The sequence below is a fragment of the Mesocricetus auratus genome, unplaced genomic scaffold, assembly GCF_017639785.1.
Source record: "Mesocricetus auratus isolate SY011 unplaced genomic scaffold, BCM_Maur_2.0 Super-Scaffold_100018, whole genome shotgun sequence".
In the NCBI taxonomy this organism is placed as follows: Eukaryota; Metazoa; Chordata; class Mammalia; order Rodentia; family Cricetidae; genus Mesocricetus; species Mesocricetus auratus.
The window spans coordinates 1,211,851-1,239,378 of record NW_024429199.1 but is presented as its reverse complement, the minus strand read 5'-3'; the positions used below and the strand labels follow the sequence as shown (position 1 = coordinate 1,239,378).

The following is a 27,528-nucleotide window of genomic DNA, read 5'->3' as shown; positions in this document are numbered from 1 at the left end:
CTAAAAGAGAGTGTAAGCGGGCAGGGGTCAGTCCTTTAAAGGGGTCCTTTGCACCTGCGTGGTTCTCACAGAACTCTGGGCTGGCCAGAGTGCTGCCTGAGTGCATCCTGCCAGGTAACAGGGCAGGCCAGTGTAATGCCTGAACCTTTCATTCCCACCTTTATTTATGATTAAAAAGAGGTGGGGGTGTTAGACGTGGCAGGTTAGGGAATAAGGACGTTGAGGTCTTAAGACGGCTTCTTGCTGACCTGAGGCCTGAGGGCGTTGACCATCTTTGGGGAATCTTGAGAAAGTTGGGGTGTTGTCACATCTTGAGTAGTTGGTTGTTCCATTGTAGTGCAGGCTGTGCGGAACTCTGGCATCTCTGTGGATCTGGCAAGATGTTAGCAGAGTAGAGGACAAAGTTAGGTTTAACATTTTTTTTTAGGTTCTGGTATTTGAGGAGAAGATTGTAAGATGACGGATGGATTCCTGAGGGGCCCCAAGACGAGGGAAGGGAGTCCTAGGACCAGGGAGAGGTTGAATAATATCTGTTGTGAATCTAACCCGTTTGGATGGGTCCAATTTGGCTTCCTGGAACTTACAAGAATCCTTTGAGTTTGTGAAAACATAAGTATTATACACATCAGCAACATATTTGTGTTACAAATGACTTGGCTAAAAGTATTAACATTTTTAAAACTGACAGATATTTTTAGCACAATGAAAAGCACCTTAATTTTGAGCTTATAGTTATGATCATATAGTGGTATAGTTGTTTAGCACTCTGTTGGAGTTAGATTAGTAGCTTATCAGAACTTTATCGATTAATGTTAAGAATATGAACAGTAGTAAAATGAAAGAGAGAAACCTGGAACATGCTTAATTTTTAAAAATGTCTCAACTTACTTTATTACATTACCATCTTATATAGATAAACCTTGGAATACCTGCCCCAGAAATCTGTTTTATGACAGAGCTTTGCCTTGTCTGTTACTTTAAGGTGGCAAAGCTACCAGCCGTCTAAAGCATCAGAGTTCTTGAGAAGGATAAGATTTTACCTGAGGTTTGAGAATGAGAGACTTAGTAGCTGACTGCGTGGACAGCCACCCCCAAGGTTCTCCACAGTTCTTCAAAGTCAGAGGCTCCAAAAACACCTGCCTTTTGCTGATAGTGAGACCTGTGGATTGGGAACTTTTTAGGAAGGCTTTCCTACCTTTGACCCGAACAACGTAGAGAAAGTCTATTCCAGTGTCCTCTTGTTCACTGTCTGAAGAGTCCTTTGAAGCAGTTGAGGTGAAGGGCAGGGTGGCTTAGTGGCCAGCGTTGCCACTTTTGTGGCCTGAGTTTCTTCAATGTCCACCAGTCTTCTTGGAGGAAATGGAGTGGTGCCAGCAGCTGGCCTGTCTCTGTTATAAAAAGCTTTTTAGTAAAATATTTAAATGCCATGTTCTCTAGATCTCTGAGCATTTGAGGACTGTCTGTTTAGTATATCTTAGTAGACAAAACTTATCTTTAGTGACTTGCCTTAAGAGCAGAGGTGGCTAGAGAATAGAAGTAATAGAAGCTTTACCTCTGTAAACAGCTTATAGGAAGGACTGGGTGTTATAAATACTTTGTTAATTTGAAATAGACCCTTATAACTTTAAATGTTTACCATCACTTAAAGATACAACAATTTAGAAATATTTGATATTTAATATAGTTGAATTTAAATAGTATATAAAGTTACCTTATATTTTTACACATACATATAGATACATTAAACAGGATTGGGTAAAAGCGGTTGATCCACACTTGTAGCAAACAGACAGATTTAAAGAGACAGCCAGTGACGAGAAGGAAGATTTGCTGCAGATAGCACAGGGGACCCTGGAAAGGCACAGTATTCCATAAACAAGCATGTGCAGCAGGATCAGTGAAAGATGAAATTAGAGACAAAAATAAAAGCGCAAAAGAGACAAAAAGTAAATGAATTGTATCTGCCAGCAGGCTTTGCTGGCAGAACCTGGCTAGACTAAGTGGGCATGTCTACAGCTAGGTCACTTGGTAAACATGGCAGCTTCCATAAACCAGTTCCCAAGCTAGGCCGCATGGTTAAGATAGCCCAGATGGTGGCCTCTATAGGCACATTTCCGTCTGCCAGCAGAAGGGGCCTTTTTTCTCCACGAGTGAGGCAGAAAGATGTGTGACCACTGTAGTTCTAAGAAACGAATGAACGGCCAGTGCCAGGGTATAAAATCTGAGAGACCCCTTGTGGGTCTGAGCAGTGAAAAATCCGAAAACCTCAAACCTCATTTGTGGGGGAAAAAATGAAAAACTCTCAGAGCGTCCTGAGCAGACGCTAAACTGGGATCAACAGGAGAGAGACAAAACAGGACACTCCCAGGTGGAAGGCGGTTCCCGCCCTGAGACAGCTTTAGCCATGATGGGAAGCGATGGGAAGCCTCTGCGGTCACCGGGAGTTTTAGCGCCCAGGGAACAGAAAAGTAAGAGAAGTGAGGAAGAGTAAGAGAGGACTAAAAGAGCGTAAGTAGGCAGGGGTCAGTCCTTTAAAGGGGTCCTTTGCACAGAACTCTGGGCTGGCCAGAGTGCTGCCTGAGTGCATCCTGCCAGGTAACAGGGCAGGCCAGCGTAATGCCTGAACTTTTCAACATAGACTCTAGTTCCTAAAAGCCAACTGACTGCCTACCAGTGTGACCTGGGCCGAACTCAGGCATCCTTGAAAATTCTAGAACTTCTCTGCCTTCCTGGAGATGGTTCTCTTTGTCAGTTCTCACTGTCAAGGTGGTCTAGACCAAGCAGAACTTTGAACGGGCTTAGCGAGTGATGAAGTGCTATGGCAACAGTAACGTGATGACGCTTGCATTTGTGGAGATGAAGGGTGACACCCTTGTGCCACGTAAGCAAAGACCAACTCATTGCCAAGAGGCCCCTGTCTCTCCACTGCGGAGCACCTGTGGGCCATGCCACTCTCCGCTGTTGCTACTCTCTCTCTCCTCTCTGTCTCTGTCTCTGTCTCTGTCTCTCTGTCTCTGTCTCTGTCTCTCTCTCTCCCTTAAACATCTAATTAAGAGCACTTTCCACTCTTGCTGAGGACGTGGCTTTGGTTTGCAGAAGCCACATGTCAGCTTACATCTGTCTATAACTCCAGTTCTAGGGGATTCGATGCCCTCTTCCGATCTCCTCAGAAACAAGGCATGCACACGGTACACATAGACATACATGCAGACAAGCATTGTACATGTGAAATAAAAAACTGACATATTAAAAATAGAGAAACCTCGATGGATTTTCCCTAAACTGCTGACCTGTCTTAAGCCACAAAGTTCTTAATGCAGCAACAGATCACCGGGACACAGTGAGAACGTAGCTTCTACTGGCGATCGCTTTTACACATAGGAAAGAAGGACACAGCACCTAAGAAGGGGTGTGGGGCCACCCACTGGAGCTCTGTCGGCCTACTAGTGCCTATACCTCTTTTATTTATATTTTTAATACTAAATATGTCATGTGAATTCATAAGTGTGACAAATTTTATTAAAAGTCTGTTTATTTTAGCTGAGTATGGAGTTGCATGTCTACAGCCCCAGACACTCAAAAGCAGGGGTGGGGGGGTGGGAGTGGGCACTGTTGAGCCCAGGAGTTCAAGGCCAGCCTAGGCAACATAGCAAGAAGTCACATTTAAGAAGGTACACACTTAATAAAGTTTTATTCAAACATTTCCTAAAAAGTACTTATTTAAGTAGAACATAAAAGATTAATAAATACTAAAAATGTCCTATAGAGTGTGTATTATTGTCCATATCTTTAATCTCAGCACTCTGGAGGCAAAGGCAGGTGAATCTCTGAGTTTGAGGCAAGCCTGATCTACATTAGCAAGCAGGCTCTAGGCCAACCAGGGCTGCATAGAGAGAGCCTATCTGTAAAAAAGAAGTGATACAGGGGGTACGCTTCCAAAGAAGCAGACTCGGTCAGTAAGGCTTGTGTGCACGTGTGTAAGATCTACAAAGAGCAGAATCATTCGGTAGGGCTTGTGTGCACGTGTGTGTAAGATCTGAAAATCTGAGGAACGCCTCACATGAAACTGAGGCTGGGAAGTTCAGGCTTTGCCGGTGGTGAACTGGATACTTAGCGTAATCATTCCACCTGACAGTAGACTTGAGAGCCAATAAGAACGCATATTGGCGCTGGAGAGATGGCTCAGCAATTAGGAGCACTTGCTGCTCTAGCACGGGTGCTGAGTTCAGTTCCCAGCACTCAAGGCAACTCACAACCTCTATAACTCCAGTTCCAGGGGGTCTGAAGTCCTCTTTTGGCCTCTGCAAGCATGGCGTTATTACATGTATGCAGGCACTACACTCATGTGCATAAAATAAAAATAAAATCTCAAGAAGAGGAGGAGATACTTCGGTGGGTTGGAGGCGATGAGAATATAATCTGTCTCGGTGAGGCAGGCAGGAGGTGGGGTTCTCTGGGGCTAGGTGGAAGGCCAGCGTTTTGTACTTTAGGGTTAGGTAGATTAGATGAGGTCTGCCGTATGAGGAGGGCAATCTTCTTTCTCCATTCCACTGCTCTAAATGTTAAACCTACTCATGAACTCTCTCAGGGACACCAAAACAATGTTCAGTCAGATAGTTGGACGTCCCTAAGTCTGGCACATGGGTGACAAGAGCAAGACTGTTCAGTTAGTCAGTTGTGATGTCTAAGATAGAGCATCACAGAGCTGTGGCAGGTCTAAGTCCTCAGTCATGAAGGAAGTGGGACGTTTTCTTATCCCCCTCTGGGCTCTGTCTATATGATGCTGTTTGACACCACCAGTCTCAGGTAACACGTAACTGGCAAAGCAGTGTAGAAGGTCTTTAGGTCAGCAGTTTTCCTCTGGCCTCTTGGACTGGAATGACACTGCAGAACGGGAAGTCAAGGATGGGAGCCTGGTGGTGATTCTGCAGGCTGGCGCCTTTTGAGTGGGCACTTGGGGAAGCCCCAGCATTACCAACGTGCTGCAAATCCATGCTTGCAGTAACTGTCCCCACAACATGCCCATCTGCCTAGGACAGTGAGGAAGCTCCCACCCCCAGGAGCAAGGAGTCATGAGGAGTCAGGGATGGGTGGATTCGGGGACAGGGATAGTGTCAAGGAACACAGCAGGCAATACATAAAATAATCTGGATGTGGAGTCTGTAATCTCAGCACTTAGCAGGATGAGGCAGAAATGCCCTGAAATAGAGCCAGCCTGGGCTACAGACTGAGACAGGAAACAACAAGAAAAACATCATTCACAAAGCACATCATGATAGTCTGAGGATATACTCATTGAAGGCTGTAAACAGTGGCATCTGTCTCATGACTTAAGGAGAAAGAACCCATAGTGAGTATTGGAGTTTTCCGGGGCCAGCTAAGAGGCTAAAAATTTCTCTTCTCTCTGTTCTGGAGACTGGAAGCCCAAGATCAAGATGCCAGCGGGGCTGCGTCCTCAGAGTGCTTTCCTTGGCGAGCCGAGGTTGTGTCTGAGTGCTCCACGTCGCCTCTGCTCTGTGTCATGGTCCTAGTGACTATTTGTCTTCTACTTTAAAAGACAGTTACTTATTTTTGCACATACATATGTTTTGTATGTATGTATGTATGTATGTGCACAACATGCATGCCTGGTGCCTGGGAAAGTCAGAAGAGTACTTTAGATCCCCTGGAACTTATGAACAGATGGCTATGAGCCACCATGTGGGTGGGTGCCTGGAATTGAACCTGAGTCCTCTGCAAGAGTAAAGAGTTCTCTTAACTGTTACGATAACTCTTCCCTCCAGCTTGGGCCCACTGTGGCTTTGCCCCAAATGAACACACAGACACTATATTAATTATGAAACTGTTGGCCGTTGTCTTGGGTTTCTAGCTCTGTCTTTACTATTAACCCATCTCTATCAATCCATGTATTTCCATGTGGTCTTGGTTTACAGGTGATCCATCCCTCTAGTCTTCCTTCTCTTCTTTTGAACACATCAATTTTATTGGTTTGGGATCTCACCCTTATGACCTCATGTCCCTTACTTAATTCTATCTCCAAATACAGTCAAGCTGCTAGTTAGGCCTCTGTAAATGAGAGGGTCACAGCCCAGCCAATGGCAGTCTTACCTATTTCCATCCACATCCCTGTAAATACCAGTGGGGTGCACTGACAGTGCTAGACTATCCCCCAGAGTTCACACTTGTTGAGTCAGGCCCAATGTCTGACCTCTGTTAGTGGAACATGAGCCCCTTTCCCAGTGGTCAGGGTCCACTAAGATGCTTCGCATGCCAATTGGGAGGGGAGTTCGGATGGCAAGAGTTCTAGACATGTGAAAATTATGAATTGCAGGTTCTCTATCCTCCATTCTGTCGTCCTGTTGGATAGCGTCCCCCATGAGATCCTTCATTGTCTGAGTCTGAGATCCTCTGAATTAAACGTCTTGCTGCAGCACCAGTGACAGTGCCTGGGTCAGAACAAAGTCCTGCATTCCTGTATCCCACGCTGAAGTCACTGTCAACAGTGGCCAGTTAATTTGAAGACATCTTCATATGATGGTGAGCAAGGTGGTGTTAAACAGATAGCTTTGAAAAAGCGTCACTTGTAACATGGGACTCTGCTCACACTGGGTGGGCGGTATGGATGATTAGATGAAGGCTAATCAGTTACAGGTGGCATGCTAACCCTGAGAGGAAGCCTCCTGGTGTTGCTTGCCTGGGCAGTAGAGATTTTCCTGGGGATTTTTATTTTTTTATTTTTTGAGACAGGGTTTCTCTGTGGCTTTGGAGGCTGTCCTGGAACTAGCTCTTGTAGACCAGGCTGGTTTGGAACTCACAGAGATCCACCTGCCTCTGCCTTTTGCTTACTGGGATTAAAGTGTGCGCCACCACTGCCCAGCAGATTTTGATTTTCTTTGGCCACATTTCACACCACACACCTGATTGGAGATTTCTAGTGTATTCTTATCCCTGCATGGTGTGGTAGACAGTGCTATAGCAAGAAGATTGAGTGTGGGCAACCTTAGTTTGGGTTCTTTTTTTTTTTTTTTTTTGGTTTTTACGAGACAGGGTTTCTCTGTATTGTTTCGGAGGCTGTCGGTCCAGCCCGGCCTCGAACTCACAGAGATCTGCCTGCCTCTGCCTCCCGAGTGCTGGGATTAAAGGCGTGTGCCACCACCGCCCGGCCTAGTTTGGGTTCTTACTGATGGTGACACCCCCACAACCTCAAAGCCTGAACCTCCAGGACAGAGGCAGATGCCTACAGTGGTCACTGCCAGGCAGATGTCTGTCCCCCCAGCCCAGGATAGTTAACTGTCCGTTCCTCACTAACGCTATGACTATAGCGAGGAGTCACTATATTTTCTGGATGCATCAGTGGATATGCAGGCATGGGGAGGGAGGAGTATTGTAGGAGCAGTTATGAACCTGAGGACTGTTGGCTGGCCCCACCCCCAAGTTGGAATGCCAGCTGTTCTAAAGGACATCCAAGCTACTTGTTCCACAGAAAACCCTAACCTCGGCATTTACAAACACAGGCTCAACACTTGCCCCTTTTCCCATACCTCTTTCTCCTTTGTCCTCATAAAGCCATGGCCTCCCTTCTCAGCCGTCTGAGATGACAGTTCTGAATTCCAACTTTCCTCACTCCATGAGCTCAAATGGGAAAACAAGATCTTGCTCTCTCTGTCCCCATCCACTTCCTGTTGTCCTTGCTCAGGACCACGGCACCACAGCCACGACAGCTTTACATCCATTCCTTCTTCCTTTGGCCAGTTTTGCACACTGCACTAATGGTACCATTGTAAGACACAGATGTGGTTATATCAGTCTGTGATAACAAAACACCCCATATTTGATAACTTATAAATAATGGGGGTTTGTTTGATCTGGACTTGGGAGGACTGCCATCCGAGTGTGGGGAGATCTGGTGTCAGCTGAGGACACCCTCTGTTTCCAAGATGGTGTCATGTTTCTGGGTGCTTTGGACAAAGCATGCAGTCTCATCATGTAAGAAGGAATGAAAGGGACTGGAGAGATGGCTCAGCAGTTAAGAGCACTGACTGCTCTTCCAGAGGACACCCCCAGTGTATGTGTTGCTACACATACTATTATGTAGGTTGCTACACCATTATGCCGATGCGTCCACTCTTTGTGCGTATTATTTATTACAAAGCACACAACAAGAAGAAAATGAAAAGGGCCGCTTGAACCTTTGCCTTGCCCTTCCCTGCCCATCCCCAAGACCTCTTGTCACCTTCCACATTCTCTTTCTCTGCTCTGGTATTCTCTTGTGTCACATCTTCACGCGATGACATTCTGTGTTAGGATGCGGGCAGGACAGACGGACACGAGGAGGCTGGGGAGTAACAGCGCAATGTGCAGAAGTAGACTTAGTTCCGAATATCATGCAATTAGGCTAATGTGATTTAGGACATGATGGGTGGGTGAACTGGTGTTTATTTTCCCCTCAGACTGTAATTAGTTCTCGGAAGTGCTGCAGGTTGCTAGATTTTAGTAAGCAGATAATAGAATAAACAACCTAGTCATTTTACAGTAGCAGGAATGGAAGATAATTACAGCTGGAGGGAACTAGTCCCTATCTCGGGCAGCACTGGCAGGCCTGCGCCCAGGAGAGCGGAGAGCACAGGCTGCAAACTCAGTTTGGGAGCCATAAGGACGCGGTCACGCGTTTTCCTTTGCCCAGCCCTCGAGAGCGCTTGCCTCACATTTTAGATATTCGCACCGTGTCCGGCAGGGAAGTGGGCTAATAAGTATGACAATAAGATTGAAGTGAAACAAGAAAAAGCTGAGGCAGCGGTTTGCTAATCTGTGTGGAGCATTATTAGCCGAGGCTTCTTGAGCCCTAGCAATGAAACAGGATTTTCTGCCGCGGGCATTTTAATTAGAGGCCCAGGGAATATGAGGGGCTGGGGCGGTGGAGGAGGCCTGGGCCTTCGAAGCGGACCCAAGGCAAGCCTTCATCTAGATCTTCCGTGGCTGCTGAGGGGTCTTTCCAGGGGTAGGGTTTGGGGAGGAGAGCCAAGAGTTTCTGAAAGGAGGGTGTGTCCAACAGCAATTAGGGGCTCATCTGTCAGCACCCCGGCCCTTATTTTAAAACAGTGGTAGTAAAGACTGACAGAAATGATTCAATCCTTGATGGACCTCCGAACATTTATGGAAAGGTTTCTCTCTCTCTCTCTCTCTCTCTCTCTCTCTCTCTCTCTCTCTCTCTCTCTCTCTCTCTCTCTCTCTCTCTCTCTCTCTCTCTCTCTCTCTCTCTCTCTCCCTCCCTCCCTCCCTCCCTCCCTCCCTCCCTCCTCTCTCTTTTATTCATGTTGTGACTTAAATACCATACAAAGGTATTTAAGAATCAAAAGTGGCTGTTGTATCTGCTCCCTGAAATTTATGGGTATTGAGTAGAGAAATATTGAGACTTCTTTTGTTGTTTTTTTAAAAAAATAAAAGCCAGGAGTCAATTATTAAGGAATAAACCTGAGAGATCCAGGGAGAGACAAGAAACATTCTCCATCTTCCCTGACTGGAAAGGCCTGTACATGTCTCTTTGTCCCTCCTTATTCCTCATGTGTGTCCCTCTAGCTCCCTCTGAGTCGACCAGAAAACTCCATGGTCCACTCCAATCAGCTGAATGTGAACTTCACCCTCCAAACCAAGGTCTGACTCTATTGGTAGTCTCCAAGTGGCAACACAAACAAATCTCCCACAACATTCTCCCCTTTTGTCTAAATAAAAGGGAAGGGTTTTAACCGGGCATTGGTGGTGCATGCCTTTAATCCCAGCACTTGGGAGACAGAGGAAAGCAGATCTCTGTGAGTTCGAGACCAACCTGGTCTACAGAGCGAGTTCCAGGACAGCCTCCAAAGCAATACAAAGAAACCCTGTCTTGGAAAACAAAAAACCAAAAAAAAAAAAAAAAAAAAAAAAGGGAAGGGTTTTAATTCTAATATATACAATAAGAATGACTATAGGGTATTGTCTAAATAAAAAGGAAAGTTATTAACCTTAACAAAATGAAACTATATACAATAAAAATAATCATCAAGTAAGAATTACATTCACAATGTCCAGTTCATTTATATTTGGCAAATTCAGAGAAAATACTCCATTATCTACCCTCTCTTGGTGAGGTCAAAGTTTTGTACCTAATTTACTTTTTATAATTAAGGAAAGCTGCAATTATAACTATCTAGTCTTCAATCCCATCTGAGACCTGAGAGGGGCATAATACTACCTGAGTAAACAGGAAGTGTGGTTCTTACAAACTATAGAAATGAAGGACACATCTGGCTGTCTAGACAGACACCCCAAGGTTTCTTGGGAATTCTTGGTCTACAGGCCTAGAATATCTGACAGAAACTTTTGTGAAGCAGGAAAATTTGAAGGATTGTCCTACCTTGTCTTTGCATAGTTTGACAGTCACCTTTTTTGTGTGTCTTGCCTGAGCAGTTTGGATAGCATACTGTCAGCAGTCGAGGCAAGAGTAGTTTCTTGTCCAAATGGCTAGCTTTGCTACATTGAAATCAAACTACAAATGGAGATTCTTCAATGCTCAACATCCCTTTAAAAAGTAGATTGATGCTGCCAGGAGCACATGTGTCTCACGGTCATGAAAAACTTTATGCTATTAAAACATTTGAAATGCCACATTCAGCAGGTCTCCGAAGTGTTTGAAGACTACCTATTTATTTAAGCTATGTCTCTGTTTGACCTTGAAAACATACCTACCATGACTATAAGTTTGATTGTTAGATGACTACTAACCTCTCTTTTTATCCTAAATAGCTTTCAAGGACTAAAACTTTACATTACATTTTTAAATGAGCTGCATGGATACAATACCTTAAGCAAGAAATAGAAACATATAATATAGTATATAAAGCAACCTTAAATTTGTATCAATATACACAAATATCTGAAGCAAGAGTAGAAATATATATATACAGTATAACAAACATAATCTAGAATTTGCATCAATCTAGAAAAAATCCATACCAATGTAAAATATTTGAGACTTGTAATTGCTTTTTTAGTTACAAAGTTGATTCAATAATCTACCTTTTTTATCCTATTATTTCTATATCCCCCATTTTTCTTTTCAGATTGAGATCTCTGAATCTATTTTTTTCTTAGTTTCCTCCCTGACCATGACCAATAAAAACTTGTAACCAACACCCCTAAACAATGACAAGTATCCCCTGAATGACCAAAACCACCCACCCCACCTCTTGTGAACGTGTTCTTAAAGTTACTTCCTGTTTTCTGGGAGTGACACCATCTTTAAGGGACCTGAAAAACTTGAGATAAAGATCAGGCCCTGGGGGAGCTTGCTGTTGTCCAGTCTCAGTGTGATGGGAAAGTGCAGAACTTATCTGAGGTCTTATCTGGAGCAGTCTGCAAGGCTGGACCATCTTAGCTAACTGCTTTGAAGCTGTCCTGAGCAGTTGGAAGTACCTGTGCGGATGTGTGCTTGTGTCTCAGGAGGTCACTGGAGAAAGAGAAGTCAACCGGTAGAGTGACTTTTATTTATTAATGAGTCAGAGTGAAAATAATTAAGTGCCTATAACAGATGAGACTCATAGAATAGCTTACTCTCATCGGGTTAAGAGTCTTGTAGGGCAAGAAGCAAGTCTGCTGTCCCTGAAAGTCCCCTCCTCTACAAAGTCTGTCCTCTGGAAGCCATGTGTTGTCTCATGGCCATGTTCAGGCCCACGGCCAACCACCTGTGTCTGTAGGTTGGGGTTTAACTATCTCATGTGTGAGATTTTCCCTCATACTTTGAGGGCAGCTATTGCCTTCCCTCTTACCACACATGAAGTCCTGGGGTAGGTCGTTGGTGTCTTTTTTTAAAGATTTATTTATTTATGTGTGTATTTGTGTGCCTGTATGAGTGTGTGTGTGTGTGTGTGTGTGTGTGTGTGTGTGTGTGTGTGTGTGTGCAGTGCCTAGGGAGGCCAGAACAGGGCATCACATCTCCTGGAGCTCGAGTATAGGTGGTTGTGAATCACTATGTGGGCTCTGGGCACTGAACCTGGGTCCTCTGCAAGAGCAGTGAGTACCCTTAACCACCAAGCTACCTCTCTAGTCCCAGTTACTAGTGCCTTGATAGCCCAGGATGGGAATTATAGCTCCTCCACTGTCCAGGGAGACAAGCCATCCCTTCTTGTCAATCTGAACCTTGGCACTGTCAAGATTAGAGGGGATATGAAAGCCTGAACTTACTGGCTATTTCAGGACATGAAGTGAGAAGTTCTGTATGCATTGCCAGATTGAGGCCAAGCTCAGTGTTTATTAGAGGATGGGTTCCCTGTCTGACTGTCCTAAGTTGAGAAGAGATCCTCTAACTTATCCCAACATGTCTCGAATCCAAACAAAACAGAGAAGACTATAGGCACAGGACCCTCTCTGGTGTCACCTGCCTCCATGATAAATCTTTATTTATTGAGAAGAGACAGAAAGGGCATCTCCCTGGACATTCTCCGAGGCCCGTGTTTAAGCAGTTGGAGATCTCCTAACTGGCCTCCTCTGTGTGAATGCCCTTGTTTGGCCTGTCCCTCTCTTGTCCCCAATTCCCTAGAGAGAATGTCTGTCAGACATCAACGCCACTTGCTGTCCTTATGTCATGGGGAAGGTGTTGTTTCAGGGCTAACCTGGTCTCTCACCAGCTCGGGTTGCCACGGTTATAGCTGCCCTGTGCTCTTCTGTCCTAGGGCCTATAAAACCGCTCACCACATGCCTGGAACTTGACATCACTCTCTCCTGAGCTGAGAATTCACAGCTTAGAGCAAGTTGGAAGTGTAGCTTTGGCTGCGTCGGAGCTTGACAACTCCCATCTAACAGAAGCAGCAGGCCCACAACATCACCAGGTCAGAGTCGCAGGGCGCTGCATTAAGTAATCCTGAAGCTCTCCCCTCACTTCTGTAAAAGGCAGCAAGCATGCTGTCTTTAAAAGTCCGCAGTCTCCATCTTCCCCACAGTCTGTGAGAATGAGCCTGGGACTGTTACCTCATACACTCCATTTTCTTGCTAGTTTGTTGTCACCCTGTGCCTTAGTCAAATGGTCACCACTGTCTCCAGTCCTGTTCTGCTCTATCCTTATTCATGAGGCCTCAGGGTGGAGAACACATGTCCTCATTATCATGTATGAGTCACAAGTCCTGGGCAACTCACGGAGGGCCAAGTCTCTACCTATAAAATGGAAGCAGAGAGTCCTCTCTTCTGAGGGGGTTTCAAGAATCCAAAAAGGTGATCAACGCCTGTGCCGGGGTCTGGCATGTGGCTGCCAGGTCTGGAATGTGGCAAGTGGTGTCCACCAATCGCTGTTGCCTTCCTCCTTTGAGAACTGCTCAAGGCTAGGACTCTGTCCTTGAGAGTGGGGCAGGGCTGTTTTTTAAAAGTACCCAATTTAGTCACTCCCCTTCCTTCCCGTCTCTTCCTTGTTAAGATGTGGCATTCTAATCATGTAAAATATAAAGCCACCTGGATTTTTATTTACTTACTCATTTACTCATCCCCCTATTCAATATGGCTCCTTCGGTCTCAGCTCTAGGCTCACCCCTGTGGAAGGTCCTATGATACAAAGCTGAGAAGACAGACCTCACCCCAGAGTCACGCTTAGTCTTGCTACGGTGCAGAGCAGGAAGTCACAGGTAGGTCCTGCACACGGTGAGGCAGGCTATGCAGGATCACCACACAGGAGGGAATATCTTCTGTTGGACAAGGTGGGGGATCGTGCCTAGGAAACACCCCCGAGCCTTTGGAGGCTCTCTTTGCACATGCCAGGGCAGAGAAGGCCATGGGAAGAGATACAAGATGCAGTCTGTGCAGGGAAGGGAGGGAAGGGAGGGGCTGGAGCTGGCTTCAGGTGGGAGCCACCTGGACCCTCTATAGACAGAATTCTTCTCTACCAAAGGGGAAATGCAAGTCTAGGATGCAGGGTTAGGCCAGTGGGAGGAGTTTGTGGGGAGCAAAGGTCAGCAGAAGATCTGGAAGAATTCAGTCAGTTGTGCCCAGCAACAGAGAGGAGAGCTTGAAGGCATGGGTCCATACCAGTACAGAAGGGAATTAGAGAAGAGAAGAGATGGAGAGATGACCATAACTCCTGGGCCTCTGTTACCCACTGCCCACCCCACTCAGATGGCCCCACTCTGTCGTCACACCCAGCTCCATGGTCATCTTATGCTTTAAGCCTCACACCACAGAGTCACGGGGCTTTAACTCAGACACGGACTATGTTTTCTGTTTGGCTCAAGTCTATCCTGGGAGCCCCAGTTTTGAAATAGGTTTCTCCTTAAGAGATTCAAAAAGGGGATGATTAGGTAATATCTTCTGCTAGAAGGAACTGCAAGAGTTAAGTCAGCTTAGGAAATTAATAGAGGTGTGTGCTGATATGTGCAGGTATGCAAGTTTAGATAACTTGGGGTGAACCAATGGCATATTGGATATTTGCATACTGTAGTTTTTATATTGCCCACATTCTCTCTGGCCTCTGTTCTCCCCTTTAGACACTGAATTGGACAGGCCCGAATTCAAACTGAAAAGCAGACTTCTGGAGCCTGTCTTGCCCTGGGGTCTAGCCTCCGGTAACTGTGGCCATTCATCCTCCACTTAATTTCAGGATTGTATCACCACACTTTGTCTGTAGTTACATTACATCCATTAGTTAACCAAGTTGAACACCATGGCTGGGTTCATATTTAAATCAAGATCAGCGAATCAGCACAGGCTATTTTGTTGATCCTAAAGATGGAAGGAGAGGGACCACTGACTCAAATCATCACGGTCAAGTTGCTTAAAGCAAGCAACCAACTAAAGCCAACTTTTTAATTCATGTACACAGCTGCCTCTGCCTAAGGAAGAGGTCAACAATGGATGTGAGGAACACAAAATTTTGTATCTCAGGGATAAGGGAATTCCAAACGGGGAAAACAGGTAGGGTTACAGGAACAGAACACAAGCATAACAAGTTAGTCCTACAGGGCTCCTGCTACAAGGACACGGTTGAAGGTGGGCACAGCAAGGTAGTCATAGCAACAGGTGCTCATAACAACTTTTTGAAAGAAAGGTAGGTTTGCAAATGATCATAAACGAGTTTTGAAACAAAGGCATGACTGTCATTCCTGGAACAGGTACCACAAAGCCATTTGTAGTTAAGGTTACAGGTGGGGCACAGCCCAATCCTTGAGAAACAGAGATTTAACTATAAACAGGAATGCATTGTCTGTACTATAAGATGACCTTTAAGTCTAAGCTGGAGGTGGGCTTGTTCTTCACTATGTAGCTGTATAGCCAGAGTGAACCTTTAAAATACAGTCATGGCTGTACTGTGGCAGAGCACTTAGTGCGTGTGCGTGCACACGCTCACACACAACTCCAGTTGTGTCTCTGCTCTGCTCAGAAATGCCCAGTGGCTCCATCTCTAGCTCAAAAAATATGGAGTGTTTCCAGTGGCCAATAATAACCACACTGAGGTCCCCATTGTCTCCTTCATGTCTTTGCCCACCTGTGCGCCCTCATCTTGCGCCTTAGCTGGATTACTCGTCCGATACACTAAGTCCATACCTGCCTCAGGGATTTTGTGCCTGCTTCCTTGTTTGTCTAGAATGTTCTTCACTCTCATATCCTTTGACTTGAAGTTGCTTGGAGTCTTCTTAAACATCCTTTAACTAGAAAGACCGTCCCAGAATCAGGCCTTGCTGTTGTTGCATTTTTCAGGATGGCTGGTTCCATGTCTGCTTTTAATTGTTTCTTCCCATTAAAGGCTAAATGCCATGGGATCAGTAACACTGGTTGTCATGCACACTATATACTTGGTACCCAAAATATGGCCAGAGACTGAGCACTAGACAAACATTTGCTGAAGAAAGAAATGGCTGAAAAAATGAGTGATGAATATAGAATCTCTCTGTGCCCTCCCATGTGCCAATCCCCACCCATTCCACTATCGCTGTCAGCTCTATAGAGAGTATATGCTTTTAGGAGAATCCTCCTGTGTGACATGTACCAACCGCCCTCTGCCTGCAGGTAGATGCAGAAGCACAGGCATGACCCTTGGTCCTGGGAAGCAACAGAAAACATCTGGAAAATTAAACATTCTATTTGTCAATGGGACTAGTGAGAAGTGATGTAAACTTAAAGGACTGTATTCCAGAAAATCCAGTGCATCTCAGGAATAACAGAGAGCTACAGTTTTCACCCCAGGACTCAGACAAACATGAGGGATAGAGGAGGGCTCATCTGGTTAGGGAAATGCCTGGTGAACTCCCTGGAAGGGTAGGTTGAATGTGCTTGGCCATTTATGGGGTTGGGGAAGGGACCACGGGAGTTGGGACTAGTGTGTCAGAGAGTGAGTCTAGAGACTGGGCAAGGAGTGAGCCAGGTCTAGAGCGAGAGATGGGCTTTTTCTAGTCAGATTTGAGAAGGAAATGAGCCTGGGTTTTCCCATGAGGTTGGAGTCTGGAAGACCCTGAGGTGGCATCACGAGGTGGCACCAGGACACAAACCACAACAGTTTGGCTGGAGCATCTTCTGTAATCGTAGTGCTCATGCTGGAAGAGGAGATGCGGAGGCAGGAGAATGCCCAACATGAGCAGGCCAACTAGGAGGATGTGCACAGTCAAAACACAACAAAGAGACTCCAAGAAAGGCAAGGACTGACACTCGAGGTTGTCCTCTGACCTCCGTGTGTGTGTGTGTGTGTGTGTGTGTGTGTGTGTGTGTGTGTGTCAGGGCATGTGGGCACCCAGTCACACACACCACAGACACAGCAACAATTAAAAAATTTTTAAGATGCCTGTGTAATCAGTGGCCCTAAGATTGATGGGATGACTATGTCCGTGTCACACAAAGTGGACTTAGGGCCCCATAGTCTTACTAGAAATAAAGACACTCATAATGACGAATGCAACCGTCAAGGAGATGCGAAGATCTTATGTGCGCTGCACCACTGAAACAGGCATAAAATACATGCATCAAAAACTGACGGGACTAAGGGGACAAAAGCAAATTTGCAATTTTAGCTGCGGATTTCGACATTGTGCTTCCCGTAGTTGCTGGACCAGGTCTGAAAACAAACGTGTGAGGAGACTGACGGTCAGAGCAGTGCCGTGAGCCACTTCAATGCCACTGCATTCTACAACTACAGAACAGCATTCTGTCATCTGTTTGTCTGACTCATCCATTCATTCTTCTTCTAGACAAATCCTCACCATGCACCCAGACTGGCCTCCAACTCACAATACCCCTGCCTCAGCCTCCTGAGAAATGGGCTTATAGGCCTGTCTCCAATGTCCAGTATATTCTTTTTAAATTCATGGAATATTCACCAAGATCAACCCAAACCAACCACAAAATGAATCTCAACAAATTTCAACGAATACCAATGTGTTCCAAAGGCCCGAATCCTAGAGAATGTGTAAAAGTAAGTAACAAGCAGTTTGGGAAAACTCCAGATGTATGAATTTTGAAATTATATATGATTACCTTTAGGTTAAAGAAGAAATCATCAGGAAAACAAGAAAATATTCTGAGTTGATGGAACATAAGAAGAAACCTCCAGCAAATTAACATTTTTGTGTGTTCAGCACAGCGCTCAGAGGTTAGCCTCTGCTCGTAAACACGCACATTAGAAAGTAAGCTGCTGTGGGTACTGGCACATACCTTAGTCCCAGAATTGGGAGGTGGAAGCAGGAGGATCCGGAGTTCAAGACCAGCTTCAGTTACATAGCAAACCTGAGATCAGCCTAGACAGCACAAGACTCTGTCTTAAAAAAACAAACAAGAAACAGAAAACAAGGAAGGAAGAATGGAAGAAAGGAAAAAGAAAAGAAGAAAGATCTAAAATAGTTATTTAGATTTCCGTGCTACAAAACTAGCAGGATAAGATCAAATGAAATTCATATAGTCGGAAGAGAGGGATCCACCTAGTTAAGAGTAAATATCTATGGAGTAAAATCCCAGCAACAGAAATACGTTAATAAAGCCAAAGTTCTTGGGATAGATGAAAAAAAAAGTTAAACTCTCAAAATCTATTAAGCAAGACAATGCACAGCGTCAGTCAGGCATGGGCTAAGGGCTTTCTACAGCGTGCTCCCTAAGGACAACAAGGAAGGCTATAATCAGAGTGGCTCCAACAGAGAAAACACACAGAAGCAGAAAAGAAAGTCTTTATTGCCAACTGGTGGCTGAACTGGAAACTTGCCCAAATCGTGCAGCCCTGACCCTCACAGTCCTTTGTTGTGCACAAACCCACATTCTAGTTGGCACAATTCGGTAGCAAACAGCAGAGCTGCAGAAGGCAGACAGCAAGGCTAGAACATGTAGGGACTTTCCTGGATCCTGGAAGCATGAACTGAGGTTTTGATAGATTAGGTCTTTGGTCTTGGTTTGGAAAGTGTTGGGGCCTGTGTTCTGGGTTTTAAGGTCGGTATGGTGCCTCTAACGTAGTGTCAGTTGTGCTGAGGTCTGGGGTCCTGTTACAGCAGAGGAGGGGACACGCTCAAGGACTGTCTGAGTTACATAGTGAGACCGTCTCAGAGAGCCAAGGGCTGGGCACACAGCTCAGTAGTAGAACATTTGCCTGGCATGCACAAGCCTTGGGTTTCATCCCAGTATGGACTAGAAGAAAATGTATTAATCTGATAAAAGTCACCTATGCGTCCCCACATATAGTACCTTAGAGATAAAATATCCCCCTAGGAACAGTATGAGCAGGGTGTCTTCTCTCTCCTCAGCGTCCTGGAGTTTTCAGTCACTAACAAGACAGGAAAGGCATGGGAAGAAAAGTAAAATAAAAAAGACAAAAGATTGACAAGAAATGCAATTTATCATGCGCGGGTGTGTGGCACATGTGTCTCTGTATGTTGGGAGGTGTATAAGTGTGTGCTTGCACACACATGTGCCTGTGGAGGCCAGAGGCTCCTCTATTGCTGTCCACATTAATTTTGAAGCAGGGTCTCTCACTGACGATTCAGCAGGACTAGCTGGACAGCAAGCCCCAGGGAGTCTCCTGTCTCTGGCTCCTGAAAGTTGGGGTTACAGCTATGCTTGTTACAATCAGCTCTTTTCAAGGTTTATTTATTTTATATGTATGAGAGCTTTGCCTGCACACATGTACATCAAAAGAGGGCGTCAGATCCCCCTGCAACTGGAGTGGTGAGTGGCTGTGAGCCGGGTGTGTGTGTGTGTGTGTGTGTGTGTGTGTGTGTGTGTGTGTGTGTGCTGGGGAACAGCTCAGGTCCTATGCAAGAGCAACGAGTGTTTTTTTAACTTCTGAGCTAGTTTTCTATTCCCCACTTCTAGCTTTTCAAATGTGGGTCTGGGGACCCAAACTCAAGTCCCCTGCTTGTGTGGCAAACATTATATCACCTGGGCCATCCCCCCCAGCTCCAGAAAGACACTTTCAAAAAAGAAACACTACCTTGGGTGCTGGGACGATGGCTGAGCAGTTAAATGTCTACTTTTCTTGCACTGAATCTGGTTCAGTTCTCAGCACCCCCATGATGATTATAACCTTCTTCAATGTGTTCGGGGGATCTGACACCCTCTTCTGTTCTCCACAAGAACCAGGCACGCACTTGGTGCACATGAATACACAAAAGCCAAACACATGGAATAAAAATAAATATTTAAAAAGAAACGAAAGGAAAAGAAGTAGAATTTTAAATGCACAGATGATATGATTGTGCATACAGAGAAATGTAGCTGCTGCTGGCACTCCAGGGTGTCATGGAGACCTTGAGGAGAGACACGGTGGCGGATGGGTTTGCAAAGCGCCAACAATTTCTGGAACAAATAAAAACCAAAGGCAGGTCCTATGGGAAGAGGATTTTAGAAAGTGATCTCATGAAGTTGGAAAGAAGATGGCAGAGTGCTTTGGGTGACAGCAGCAGGACTAGAGATGTGGAGGCAGCGGGGTGGGGGCGGGGGGTGTGCAGTGGCCTGGGGCTGGCGAGGATCCTGCCCCCGGGACACGCTGCCCAGCCACGTGTGACTCTGGGCACCTGCAGGATATCCAAGATGACTCTCGGCGATAGTCCAGGCTTTACCAGAAACTTTGAACCAGATCAGTGACTCGTTGTAATAAGCATTCGCACAGAAAGCGGTCTGGGCAAAATATACTGTGCAACGCACAGCAGCTTGTAATGTCACTTTAATAAACAAACATGCGATCCGCAGATGGGAAAGATGGCAGGGCAAGAGACAGAACTAGATGCATAGCCTTGGCTACAGGTATTTGGGAGCATGGCCTCCCAACAAGGAGCATGTAGAGCAGCTGAGAGCTCCTGCAGGCGCTGCCTCGGAACTCATTGCCCAGCAGCAAGATCACCCTGGCTCAGTGCAGCAACAAGATAGCCAAGATGTTTTCATTCTCTGGATTGAGCCTCCCAGGAAGACCTCCTTTGTCTGTGCTGTGGTCTGAGGAGGCCATGTGGGTGTCTGTGGCCTGTGCTGCTGCTGCAGGCCACGTTGATGCCTGTGGTCTACGCTGCTGAGGGGGGGTGTATGGGTGTGGGGGGCCAGTGGGGTCTGTGCTGCTGCTTGAGGCCTTGTTGATGTTCGTGATTCCTGTTGCTGTCTGATGCCAAGTCGATGTCCTGGCGTCCTGCGGAAACCATGTGGAAGTCCACGATCCATTGCTGCCGCCTGCTGCTGTCGGCAAGGAAGCTTGTTTTGCAATGGTATCGATGATTGCAGACTCATAACAGAATGACAGATAGTGAAGGCTTCCTTGACAACCTCCCCTCCCCCTGAAAAAGAAAAGAAACTGGGCAGACAGGAAGCTACTGAAGAGAGGCCCTAAAATCTGTGGCAGGGATGCGGAAGTGTTGCTCTCCGCAGGTGGTGGACTCTGGAGGGTGCTGTGTGGAAGGACTCAGTTTTCTATAAGGGGCTGGCCCCTGGGAGTTTGTCCAATGAGTATGTGGGCAACACAAATTGGACTTTTTTTTTTTGAGAGAGGGCCAGTGTGATTGGGGTGCATCGTAGGAAGTTATCAAATACTTAGTAAGAATATTATGTTGGGGGAAAAATCTAAAGCAGTGGTTCTCAACCTAGTTTGCTAGTGGAATTGAGTTGGTGTACAAAAAAAATTATGAAGGAAACATATCCGTTGGGCTCTGAGGGGAGAGCTTGTAACAGGTAGATGTTGCTCCTTCAGCATGGGCTATGGAGACCCCAATAGGCTGCAGGCAAAATGTCTTCCTATGCTTTCTTCATGCATAAAGACCACAAGAAGAAATGCCACCGTATGACACAGGGAAGCCAGAGCTCGTCTGACAAGGAGATGAAGATTTATATTCCTCACACAGGTGACAAGAAAGGAAAGGAAAAAGACCTCTATGTTCCTGAAAGACCACCATCTGCCTTCTCCCTGTTTTGCTCTGAACATTGACCAACGATCCAAAGTGAACGGCAGCCCTGTCTGTTGAAGAGAATTTGTGAAAATTGGGTGAGATGCAGTGTGAACAGTCAGCCAAGATTAAAGAACAAATAAACAAGATTAAATAAACAAATAAATGGAAGGAGAATAGGAGAGGGTGCTGCTGCTCTGTGCCCAGGGCATGGAACACGGAAGACGGGCCCGGCAGGCCGACAGGCTCAGTGAAGAAGAATGAACCCGAAGATGGGGAGAGGAGGAGGAGGAAGACGAAGATGAGGAGGGAGAATACATGGCTGTGCTGTGTGTGTGGGGTGTGTGCTCAGGCGATCGCGTTGTTAAGAATGTGAAATTCCAGTGCAGTTCACCAACATTAGCGTCAGTATAAAAATTGTACAGATTTTTGTGTAGCTGATGAGACTCTAGAGAAAATAACTTTTAAAAAATGCTATTTGTAGGTTTTTGAAGGTCTGCAGCATACAGCTAGCTTGGAAGTTTTTGATGGTAATGTTCTTAAATATCCAATGATTAATTTCCTATAAACAATAATAACACAGCGAACTTCTTAGGAATTTGTGTTACCAGTAATTTTTTAGAAGGTTGCATTTTTTTATTAAAATTACAATAAATTGTGTGTCTTTATAAAAGAAAATTTAGCTGGGTGGTGGTGGTGGCGGCGGCGCACGCCTTTAATCCCAGCACTCGGGAGGCAGAGGCAGGCGGATCTCTGTGAGTTCGAGGCCAGGCTGGACCGACAGCCTCCAAAACAATACAGAGAAACCCTGTCTCGTAAAACCAAAAAAAAAAAAAAAAAGTTGTGAAAAAGGAAGATGATGTTGAAAAGTGCAGCCTATTTTATTTCGAGGCGTATGGTAACCTAGATAGTTGGGCATCAGTGTAAGGGTAGAAAGATATGGTAACAGAATAAAATCAAGAGCCTAGACACAGCTGACATGGTGTCAAAGGCCTGTAACCATAAACCTTTGGAGGAAGCTACAGCAGGAGATTTATGAGTTTGAGGATAGTCTGGCTACCCAGTGAGTATCAGGCCATCAATAGCTATATAATAAGGACTCATCACAACAAAACCAAAACAACGCCCTCCAGTCCAGAATTGGACATCAATTCATGGGGCTAACTGACTTTGAGAAAGATGCCATAGGAAACCAACAGGAGGAGAACATCTCTTGTACGCGCTGTGGGTGACTCACATCTACACGGGGAACAGTGAACCCCAAACCCAATTTCGGGGCATACACAGTAATTAACCTCATGTCACAGAGGTGAAACAAGGCTTACAAGTTGGAAGAAAGCACAAAAGAGTGGTCCACCGTTTTGGAGTGTGGTGTTTCTTAGGCACAGAAACCAGTAATCACACACAGAAGGCTTTTATATTCGACTTCATACGATATTTAACAATTTGCTTATTAAAACACTATGTAAAGTCTGGAAGTCATGCAGCACAGTGGTAGAGTGTCGCCTACTGGGCCCTATGTTCAATTCTCAGCACTGAATAAAGAAGAACATAAATAAAAATCAAGATAGAAAAGATTATTATTTAGAAAGTGAATAGTTGAGCCAAAGAGGGTAGTTAAGTTTTACAATATATACATTTAAAGAAAACACATGTTTTAAGAATATATAAGGAATTCTTATAGCTTAACAATAAAAGCAAGCAACAAACATGTGTGCAAGAACCTAGAATAGGCTCTTTAAACAGAATATATATGAATGGCCGATATATACATAAAAAGACACCCAACATCTCCATACATGAAGGAAAAGAGGAATAAACTCCAGCCCCTGGGATGGCTATCACAGGAACTGGGTAGTTTCCCCAGGGGGGGGGGGGCTGTGGCGAGATGGCCCCCTCTTACTCCTGGATAGTTGGGCATCAGTGTAAGGGTAGAAAGATATGGTAACAGAGTAAAATCGAGAGTCTAGACACAGGTGGGAAGGAACAAGGCTGTTCCACACAGAGTTCAGTGGAAACCTAAGCTATGCCGCAGCAATTCCACTCCTACCGGCAACCCAAGAAGCAAAAACCAGACATTCACAAAGCGGATTCCACACAGGCATGTTGATGGCACAATTTTAAAAGTAACTTTAAAAATTGGAAACAAGCTGGGCGTTGGTGGCACACACCTTTAATCCCAGCATTTGGGAGGCAGAGACAAGTGGATCTCTGTGAGTTCAAAGCCAGCCTGGTCTACAGAGCAAGTTCCAGGACAGGCTCCAAAGCGATACAGAGAAACCCTGTCCCCCCCCCAAAAAACAAGCAAACAAACAAAAAATTGGAAACAGCCCCAATAAATATCCAGGTGAATGATGGACATGCTATACTACCTTCCTGCAGTGAGCCACTGCTCAGATCAAGGCCTGTGGCATTGAAATGCCTCCTATATCAGCTAATGCAGCCAGATGCAAGAGTGTGAATTATATAATTCCACATATGAAGGTCAAGAATAGTAAACAGAAAAATCATTGCCATGGAAGCAGTAGAGACCACTGGGAAAAGGCACAGCACATCTTTCTAAGGTGACAAAATAGTTATTTATTTAGCGATTTGAGATATCGGAAATTGAGCCCACGCCTGGTGTGTGCCAGGGAAGTGTTCTACCACTGGACTATATTCTCGGCTTCACAGCCAGTGTTTTGAGTGGGCCAAGCGTTACATTGTCATATGCTTTTGCTGAAACTCAAATGTGACTCTAAGACCTGTGACCTTGATTATATGAATAATGTACCTAGATAATATAAATATCCGTTTGAAAAAAAATCTTAAAAAGGGGGGAAACTAGCTTCCTAAATTAGTGAGAAATTAGATGGCGTCACATGGTAGCATCAATCTATAGAACTTTGTGTTGAATTGGCACCGAATGTGGTGGCCATTCCTTTGTAATCCAAGTCCTGGGGAAGTGGAGAGTTCAAGGCCAGCATTGGTTACATGAGACCTGTCTGGGGGAAAAGGAAGACAGAAGAAAGAAAAAGAACTGCAGGGGAAGTTAATTATTGGAAACCATACCCTACTTAACATTATAGGTAGTACTCCTGCGTGAAAAGGTTGATATAAGCTATTCACATAAAGTTTATTCATATCCACACAGACTCTCACACTTCAAACTTATTGTAAATACAGTTTTTGAAAATGTAATTAGCTAAGATGAGATGACACTGGGGTTGGTAGCAGTGTGGAGACAGAGGGAGAGAAGCCTTCAGGCAATGGAGGAAGGAACTGGACTGATGTGGGTACTAATCCAATGATACCATGGACTGCTGGCAGCCAGGAGAGGTCAGGAAAGAGGCAGAGAGTGGATTTCAGGCTCTACCAGGTTCCAAGACTAAACCTGCACAGCTGCCGTCTGGACCTCAGCTTGGGCTCTGGTGAGGGAACCCATTTGGACGGTTGTAAGCTATCAAGGGTGGGGTACTTAACTAGGACTGTGTTAGGAAAGTAGTGTATTAATCAATCAGGTGATCAGAGAAGACTTAATAACTCAAGCATCTGTCTGATACACTCAACTAGACATGAATCAATACATTAATAAGCTACTCTAAATTGGATGTGTATTTTAGGTGTACCATATATGTCTAGCATCTCTAAATATTATATCCTTCTTTTATGTAGTTTGAATAGCATACAAATGAGATAACTGCAATAGCCATTGGCTACTTTTATTGTCATTTCCTAATGGATTCATAAATCCTGGAGACACTGCCCTGTCAGCAACCAGGGAAGCCTGAATGGGTCCCTCTGGGCTGCTTTGGCACAGGGAGACGATTGGCTCCGGACATCACAGTGTTCCAGGATATGGATTTACGATGCTTTATTTCGCCAGTCTAGTTCGATTAGACTGAGGTTTATTAAATGCCTCATCCTGAGAATCTTCATTTAAATCTGTTCAGTTCAATCCAATCAAACCAATTCAATCAGCGTCTGCCGGGCCTTTCTTTGTGAGCCACTCTGGCACGAGCCTGTCTCTTAGCCGTGGCCTTCCTGTGCTGTCTCTGCCCCTTGGGTCTCACAACAAAGATACATTTTGAAAACCTATTATGAAATGTAACAAGAGACTGATAACAAGACCTTAGTAAAAGAGATTGATGGCTGGGATGGGGACAATAGTTTTCTTTTCCTACATTGCCCTTCTTATTTTAATAGGATTTAATATCCTCACTAAATTGAGCTTCTTGGAGTTAGGGATTTGACTCCAGGTGTCATTTCTCTCCTACAAAGAAATGACAGAATGGAATAGAGTATGCCGAAAAACACAGCTTTCTGAACAGTGACGAGGAGGCCTCGTGTGCTGGGCTGGCTTTTCAGCAGGATAGCATTTTTTTTTTTTTGGTCCTATGCAGTTTCCAGCTCTCCTTTCACGCAGACACAGGAATTTTCTATCCTGTAGTGTAGGTCCCACTAGTGGTAATGCCTGGGAGCTCACTTGCTTCTGCTTGCTGTTGAAATATGGATGTGTTAATTCCTACCTAACCACTTTTGAGTTAGACTGAGGCATAGATAATGAGAATTCAGCATCATTATCCTTTTAATTAATACTTTTATTTCTAAATGTGTTTTGAAAAGATTTTGCTGTATAGCTTAGGCTAGTCTTTAACTCTTGATCACCCTGCCTCAGCCAATGGAATGTTGGGGTTGTAAGTAGGTGCTACCATGCTCAACTTTAATTTAAATTTGCGTGTGTGTGTGTGTGTGTGTGTGTGTGTGTGTGTGTGTGTGTGTGTGTGTGTCAGAATGTCATTGTACTTGTCAGGCCAGAGATGTCAGGTTCAGTTGGTAGAGAGTTTGCCTGAGTGCCTGAAGTTCTGGGTTCCACTCCTAGCACCAAATGAACCAAGCATGGTGGTCTATAATCTAGTACTTGGGCTGTGGATGCAGGATAATCGGAAGTTCAAGGTCATCCTCTGCTAAATGGCAAGTTCGAGGCCAGCCTGGGTTACACGAGACCTGCCTCAAGTAGATTTTCTTTGTTGTTTTGATTCAAGACTGAAAATTTATTTGCAGAAAGAAATACCTAGTTTTGGGACTGCATGCTTAAATAACTTTACATTAGAATCATCAAGACCAGTACTTCCTTCTCTCTCCTTCAGATAAGCAGATGGATTGCTTCTGTTTTGCCTCCTTCTCTCTCTAATCTGAATCCTTGATGCACGGCGATGGGGCGACTCATGGGGGGGCATTTCGATGCACTGTTCATGTCATGGATTCACACTGTACTGCCACACAGAGTGGTTTCTTTTCCAGCTACATCCTTATTCTTGACTGTTCCACAAAGGAAAGCTCCATGTACCCCACCTTCCCCTCCCACTCTGAGTCAATATTTATTTTCAATTCTGTGTAGACACAGGTGGAGACTCCAGCTGTTCTGCAGACAATGGTGTTATTGTGTGTTTTGAGCAGGACTCTGGGCCGTCTTGGTCCCAGAGGTTCCTTCATCAAATGGTCTAGGTCATACTCAGAGCTAGGTTTGTCCTAACTAAAATCCCTCAATCTATATTTTTAACAATTTGTTTATTTTTAGTTTATGTGCATGGGTGCTTTGGCTGAGAGCGTGTCTGTGCACCATGTGCATGCCAGTTATGTGCAGAGGCCAGAAGGGGGCATCAGATCCTCTGGCACTGAAGTTATAGATGGTTGTGAGCCACCATGGGGTGCTGGGGATTGAGCCCGGGTTCTCTCGAAAAGCAGCAGGTGATCATAACTGACCACTGAGCCGTCTCTCCAGCCCCACTGAATCTTCTTCACACTGAGCCCCACTGATCCTTTCCTGTCACGGCTCTCTTGTACATCTGTGAACCATGGGGCATCTATTCAGCTTCCTTTGATTGATTTTGTCTACGTGTCGACAGCATTCTGAACTCCGGCTCTGTAATCTACAGCACTGCCTGCCTCTCCCAAGCTGGTTATTTGACATGTCTGCCTTCCAAACCCTCATCCATGTTCCCAGGAAGATGACGACTAAACCGGAGGCTTGCACTAGAGGCAACGGGCCCATCTGTGCTGTCACCCACCTCGGCAGTGGCTCACTAGCCACAAGCTCGATTTGACCGCACTACCCTCCTGCTCGTGTGTGACTTATTGTCTGTTTCAGAAATCATCTTGGGAAGCTTGTCAACAGCCTGGGGTTATTTCATCTGATCTCATC

General features: G+C 45.2%; 1 protein-coding gene and 1 long non-coding RNA gene across 2 annotated transcripts in view; one reads left to right on the top strand and one right to left on the bottom strand.

Moving 5' to 3' along the window:
- Scml4 (Scm polycomb group protein like 4) overlaps positions 1-27,528 on the top strand; it is a 100,483-nt gene that overhangs the window by 7,569 nt on the left and 65,386 nt on the right. The gene's annotated exons all lie outside the window — the stretch shown is intronic.
- LOC121132834 lies at positions 151-2,551 on the bottom strand. The gene is made up of 3 exons (XR_005869486.1): positions 1,712-2,551; positions 1,196-1,388; positions 151-372 (listed from the first exon to the last, which is right to left on the bottom strand). It is a non-coding gene; the product is annotated as an uncharacterized LOC121132834 (long non-coding RNA).